Source organism: Nilaparvata lugens, chromosome 11, assembly GCF_014356525.2.
Source record: "Nilaparvata lugens isolate BPH chromosome 11, ASM1435652v1, whole genome shotgun sequence".
Taxonomy (NCBI): Eukaryota; Metazoa; Arthropoda; class Insecta; order Hemiptera; family Delphacidae; genus Nilaparvata; species Nilaparvata lugens.
The window spans coordinates 22,875,016-22,882,487 of NC_052514.1; positions in this window are offsets into that span (position 1 = coordinate 22,875,016).

Sequence of the window (7,472 nt, forward strand, 5' to 3'; positions counted from 1 at the left end):
TTGCAATCAAAAACCGTTTACATTTCCAGCCATTAGTGGGCCCTATACAATTAATTCAGTTCTCTGTGGGTCTTCACGAAATGCAGCCGCTTTGGTCCCTCAGAGACCAAACTACGTTTTTCCGACTTTCTTGACAATCGTAAATAATTTGAATTATTGACCGAGCGAAGTTTTTATTGACCGTCGAAGGTTTTGCATTTCTCTCTATGTTTATTTGTTTTTATGTTTATATGTTCCGCATTTACGGCCTAACCAAGCAATAGATTTTCATGAAATTTGACGGGTATGTAGTCCAGGCAATGAATACTCAAAAAAGGCTATAGAGGGAAAAGTTTGGAAGACAATTTTTGACGCCGCAGTTCTGTTTAGGGTAGAAAGGAGGTAAACATATCAAAAGTCCCCACCCCTACCCCCTGTGCTAAGGGGGTGGGGGTGGTTCAAAGGTAAATTTTTTTTTTTGGTTTCTCGCATATAACTCGAAAAATATGCGTTTTACAGACATGACTATTCTATAAGAAATTAAAGCTCATATAATTTCCTACAATATTGATTGGACAACTTTTTCTATATCTCTTTCACTTTTCGAGAGATCTGCTCTAAAAGATGTGACATTTTTGAAAAAAAAAACACATTTGCCTTCAATTTTTTGCTATTTTTTCTCATAACTTTTTGAATATCGATGGGAAAAATCCATGCTGATCATGAGCTTATAGAACATCAAATTTTCTTCGATTTGATGTATAATTTCACAAGTTTACGCACATCCAGACGACTGTTGTAGCAGCTTCGGTGTTGAGTGTGAGTGTGAGATCTTCAGTTATGCAAAGATAGACCAATTGACAAAGTAATTTGGAGAGAATGTTTTGAACACAATTTTTGACTTTGCACCTTTGTTGGGACCAGTTAGGGGGTGAGCATATCAAAAGTCCCCATCCCTACCCCTTGTGCTAAAGGGATGAGGTGGTTTAAAAGTTGCATTTTCTAATTTTTGCTTACGTACACGCTCATATCTTGAGAAAAATGCATTCAACCGACATGACTCATTAATAAAGCTTGATAAATTCTCTACAATATTTGTTTTGTGGTGATTTGTAATATCTCCAACAGTTTTCAAGATATACGCTCTTAAAAGTGTGAAATTGTTAAAATAACAGCTTTTTACCATATTTTTTAATTTTTCAGGGCCCACAACTCTCCAACAATGCATCATAGAAATGAATGCTTACCGTAGATTAGTAGAGCTTTATTTTCTCTTCAATTTGAAGTATTATTTCAGTACTTAGTGTTTTCCTCCTATTGTTAAAGCAGATTCAGTGTGGGGGGTGAAATTTTAATTTTGTAACAATTGATCACTTGACAATGATATTCGAGTCTGGAATATTTGGTACACAATTTTTTACTTTGTAGCTTGATGATAACTAGTTGGGAGGTGAACATAGCAAAAATACACTTCTCTAGCCCGTCTATTGAAGGTGTGGAACTGCTAAGTTGACACTTGTTGCAGAGTTGAAAATTTCACCCCGCACATTGAATCTGCTATAACAATAGGAGGAAAACATTAAGTAGGGTAGTGAAATAATACATCAAATTGAAGAGAAAACAAAGCTCTACTAATCTACGGTAAGCATTCATTTCTATGATGCATTGTTGGAGAGTTGTGGGCCCTGAAAAATTAAAAAATATGGTAAAAAGCTGTTATTTTAACAATTTCACACTTTTAAGAGCGTATATCTTGAAAACTGTTGGAGATATCACAAATCACCACGAATCAAATATTGTAGAGAATTTATCAAGCTTTATTAATGAATAGTTAGTCATGTCGGTTGAATGCATTTTTCTCAAGATATGAGCGTGTAAGCAAAACATTGAAAAATGCAACTTTTAAACCACCCTTATCCCTTTAGCACAAGGGGTAGGGATGGGGACTTTTGATATGCTCACCCCCTAACTGGTCCCAACAAAGATGCAAAGTCAAAATTGTGTTCAAAACATTCTCTCCAAATTCTCATCATTTATTGATGATTGAATTATTATTTTTGAGCTCTAGGTACTAACTCTTTCTTTTGTCAATTGTTTCTTCTTTCTTTGTACGGAGTCCAGCATAAAAACCTGACGATTTTTGAGGGATAATAATTAAATTTATGTTTCGTACAATTATTAAAACATGTAATATATCAAATTAAAGATCAAATTTTGCAATTCACAGTGAATTACATAGATTACTCAAAAAGTTTCTTTATTTGAAGATTGTGTCATCCAAATGATTTCCATTACTTCTCACACACTCACTCAACCTAATTCTAAATTTTGCCATTGATCGCTCAATCATCACTTGTAGAATTGCTTCGATTTCTCGTTGAATGACTTCCTTTAGCTCTGTGGATTATTGACTGCCCAATAACGGTAATTTTGTTTATTCACAAATCCCGAGAAATGAAAATGTGCCTCGTCACTTGCATTAAGTTGTTGCACTAACATTATCTTATACGGATGGAATTTCAGATCGGAATGAAGAATTCGTCATAAACTTTGATCAGAAATGGCTAGTGCAACAGCATGTTTCTTCGCTGAACGTCGTGGAGACCGTGTAACAGCTACTCTTACCGCATTCATTTTTCCAGGCGTTCTCACAGGTGTTTTTAGTCCTGTTGGTTTAGTTTTCAAAGCAGACGACATGTTCCTAAAATTCTTTACCCATAACAAGATCGTATTCCTACTGGGAACAGACGCGTGTCGATTTAAATTATTGAAATGTCTGCGAAATGAACGCTGTGTCAAAATAACTGAGTCATTATTTTAAAAATAAGCTTCAATCACAAACGCTCGATGTACAACATTCCTGCCTTTTCAATGGCAGTGGTGCAAACAAAACAATTACTACAGAATCGTCAGATTGATATGTCGGTCTCTGTATATACATATTTTTCATACCCCTTCACTAACTTTCCTGAATCTAACTCAAATAGGTATCGTTCTTTTCTAATCTTATTAGTTATCATTGTGAATATTTAATGAAGTGCGATATTATTTTCTTTTGTTTTCATTTTTTATTGTGAAGTTATACTATCAAATATATCTTTAAGGCTCGAACTGGAGTATGTCTGTTCTATGTTTGTATCAAATAAATAAATATCTCGCCGACAACGACACGTCAGGACAGGACAGGCTAATTCACTCTGATGGACAGTATTAGGAGGCAGTGGTTTTTAACGGCGCGAGGTCTACTGTTCACAGAACCACTAGTTATATGTGATCAAGTCTCTAGCGTCTACCAACTTCTTAAATCTCAAAACAATAATTAGAGTTATCTCTTTGCATGTGGAAAATTCCATATAATATTATCTGGTTGAATTAATTGATACGCGATTGTAAGAAAACTATGAGTTGATTTGAGAATAACGGAAGAGCAATAAATACAACAATAAAAATCTTGGTTTGAATAACCAACTTGCTGGTAGGTTACTTCCATTTTTCTTAAAAAATTGATATTCGAAGAAAATATTTCTGTAGTTATTCAATATGAACAAAAAATTTAATTTCCTCCTCAACTTTTTGGACAAGTTTCGGGGATGAAATTCAACAAGCAGGCTTGAATTTTGATTCAAGTTTTTAGTAATATGGAATGCCGCACAATTTGGTAAATATTTCTCTTACCAACATTACTTAAAACGTTCCAAAAATTTGGCAGGTATGTACAGTTAGCCCTCTAGAGGAATACACAGAACTGATTATGAAAAATATTGAAGAATAGACCCAAAATCTGTGTGCTTTTAGCGTTTTTTCAAGCTTCTCAGCTTTAGTGTTTCTGAGAACTTATAGAAAATGTTCAAATTTAGTTCACAGGTTCAGGTTAAGAGTAAAAAATTTTGCTGGAAGACATAAAACATCCCAAAATCAGCTTTTCCAAGGTCTAAAAGTCACCATTGATTCTATTCGGAGATATGAAATAAGTACAAGAAGATAGGAAGTGAGTTCAGATCTCATAATATGGTCTCATTTCTGGCTGGTTCAGCCGGGGGTCCTGGTTGAACGGATAAGACAAGCGAAGCGAGCCTGCCGGTCAGTGTATTTGAACGAGCGTTAGTGAAATTCTCACTTTTGACTTACTAGAGCCCGAAGTCGTTTTCTGTCTGTTTGTATGTTCGACAAGAACTTTAGAGAGAATTGATTAATTTTCATACAAGATGAATTGTTGTAATACCTTTCAAGTGAGGACAATAATTTTATTGTTATTATGGTAGTGCTAGTTCATGAAGAAACTAAATGAGAAAACGGGTCTATATTAGACCCCTATCTTATCTATATTAATTAGTGCAGGCTATCCAGCCAACAAACTTCTGCATATACTTAGTTTTCGTTTACTCAGATCACCAAATTAATCATTTTGTTCTGTGACCAAATTAAATTTTATGTTTGTATAAAATAAATAAATAAATACCATAACTTTCCAGAATTGGTGTGATCTTGGAAAAGCGTGAAACAAAATTCAGAAAGCATTCCTATTGAATCTTCTTCTAGTCCTCTCCCTTGCACCCCACGACTTTGTGAAAGGTAAGGCTTAAAAATATCTAATTTTTGATTAAAAAATGAACCAGTAGGCATTATTTCTCAATTTCAGTAAATTTTGAAAATATAAATATAAAAGTCCTGATTGTATAGAATAGGAACAATGTCAACTCAATGTCACAATACTCTACTCTGATAGTAAATGTTTTATTGAAGATGCACTATATTTACTAGTGGCTCTCATTGTATTATGATACTGTAATTTGTGTATTTTCTGGGGCTCCAAGAGGCTCTAAAAGATGTAAAGGAATCTTGAAGTTCATAATATCTATATTTGAACGAGTTCTCACTTTTTATTACTGAAGGCCAAAGTCGTTGTTCGTCTGTTTGTATGTTACACAATAACTAGAATTGAAATGCATATAGGTATGCAATTTTTTTTCTGCTGATTGAATTTTTTTATTTATTTTTTTTTCTGGTCCGGGGTTCCAGGGCCCCTAGGGGCCCCGAGGTCCTGAGTGGTCGGCGATCGCCGAATGGCCGGCCTGGCCCATTTCTATAAGATGAAAAATGTTTCCAACGGAAACTAGATCTAGTTAGATATTATCTTTTGTGGTAAATATTTGTGCTTGTAACAGTTCAGTAACTGTAAAAGTAACGGGATATATTTCTCATCCCCTTAATGAAAGTGGTCGACTAAAACTTCCACGCTAATACTTGAAAAAAAAACGTTGTTGAGTTGACTTGAGTGTTGAACCAACTTTTAAATGGGTTTACAATGATTGATAATTGTAATATTCCATTTGACAGACTATTTGCATGGGATAAAAGTTTTGATGAGTGCTTCAAGCTAACCATACCACCTGAAAGGTTATTGAATAAGTTGTCATGAGTTCTTTCTCCTCACGCTTTCTCCCTCTCTCTCACACTATCTCTTACCATCCTCCTACCCCGCTCTTTATCATTCTCCTCTCAAACTACCACTCGCACTCTCTTACTCTCCTCTTCTCCCCGCTCAACTTCATTCTTCATCTTTCTCCTTCATCCTCCTCCTCGCTCTAATATCACAGTGCATCTCTCCCTCTCTCCGTGCCTCATTGATTTCGCCGTTGCCAGCTCTGGCCTTATCATCATCCCTGTTAAGCCTGTCAGGGTATTTATATCCAGTGGCGCGAAGCCTGAGTGCAGAATCGTGTCCCACACAATGACCCTTCCGCTCCTGCTCGCTGCTCGCACCTCCAGTTACCGGAAGAGGTATCCTCAACTAAGCCATTATCGATTTTTGCACTGTCCTTTTGCTGTTCAAAGTTCAGCTCAAACAATAGATCACTTTGCTGTTGTCGCTAATAATCAGGTCCGATGCTAATCTGATTATTCAGACCGTCCATTGTTGGCCAAAACGTTGGTTTCCTTGCAATGTTACACTGATTGAAGATTTATCAGGTGGTTAAATAATATTAAAACTTAATGTTTTTACGAATCAAATTTCAAATTCAAATCATTAATTTATATTTCAATTATAAAGGTTACTATCAGTTCAGAAAAAGCACAAATTCACTTTGTTGGATTACATGGAACTATGGTAGGTTGATTGGAGATTATGGATCAGTTGGTTTAATATTTCAACTTTATAATAAAGAATTCCAAACCAGCCTATCCATCAGTTGAAAAAAATGGATTCACATAAAGAGAAAAACCACAGAGAAGCTGAACAAATTTGATTATTGTGATACACGATCATGCTCAACATTATTCTTTTTTTTATTGGAGTAGTCTATGTTTTCTATTTCATTTCAAGGTGGTACATGTTAATGCTCACAGCTCAATGTTTTAAAGATTATTTGAATGTGAAAAATACAATGACACTAATCGTATGATACACCTAAATTGGGCCCTATATCAGGCGAGTCCATAATGCACCCCCACAAATCAATTTGACCGAGCGAAGTGAGGTCTAAGATTCAAGTCGATGGTATTGCATTTCTATATTGCGAATGTATGTTTTTATGTATGTATGTTCAGCATTTACGGCAGAACGCGACAATAAATTCTCATGAAAGTTGACAGAAATGTTCCTTTTGAATTGCGCGTCGATGTATATGTAAGGTATTTTAAAAATTATGCATTTTAATGATGATACAAAAGGAAAAGGAGTTTCCTTCATGCACTACTATTACCGTAAAAATCAGACTATAGAATTATCCATAGTAGATCAGCTGTCGAGTGGATTATTAATTGCACGCAATGATGCATGCAATATTGATAGCTCGAAATAACAATTTTATTAACATTCTAGAACTATGTCATAGTATTTTCTCTCGATCTTTCTCTGTTTTCAACATGTGCTGACCAGTTGCCAGTATGTCTTTAGCTTTTGATGATACTAATTGTTCACAACAGATGATTAGCATTTCACTGCCACGATGGTTTAATTTCCACATGGTGTCATGTCACCATGGTTTAGGTGAGCTAGTAGTAGTGAACATAGTCAGCATTAGTATTCAATAAAACCAATTAGCGGCCTGCGCACCGTGCTTAGTCCGTTTTTGTTCTTCAATTCTGAACGTCAGGGTTATGTCCGACGATTCAGTGAATAAAATTTGTTTTTAAAAACTTGTCATCTTCTTAGACAACCTTAGCTGGTGCCCGAAGAGGGACGGGTGAAGGAAAATTCGCGATCAAAATTTCGGGTTTTTTTGTGAATTTTAATTCTTAACACCCGTTTCGACTTGAATCCGCGTTCGGAAGTTTTGTGAAGTAATGTGCTATAAAAATGAAGTGGTATCATCATCAACTTAATCCTGGCCGGCAGACATTCAACTCCTGTCATCCAGATTCCTTGAGGTTGAACCATCGACCCTCACTCAGGAAATTGCTTGAGGAAGCAGAAGAAGAAGACAAAGACGTTCGACTACAGCCACCAACACCACCTCCTGCCGAAGACAACATGAATGACGCAGCAGCAG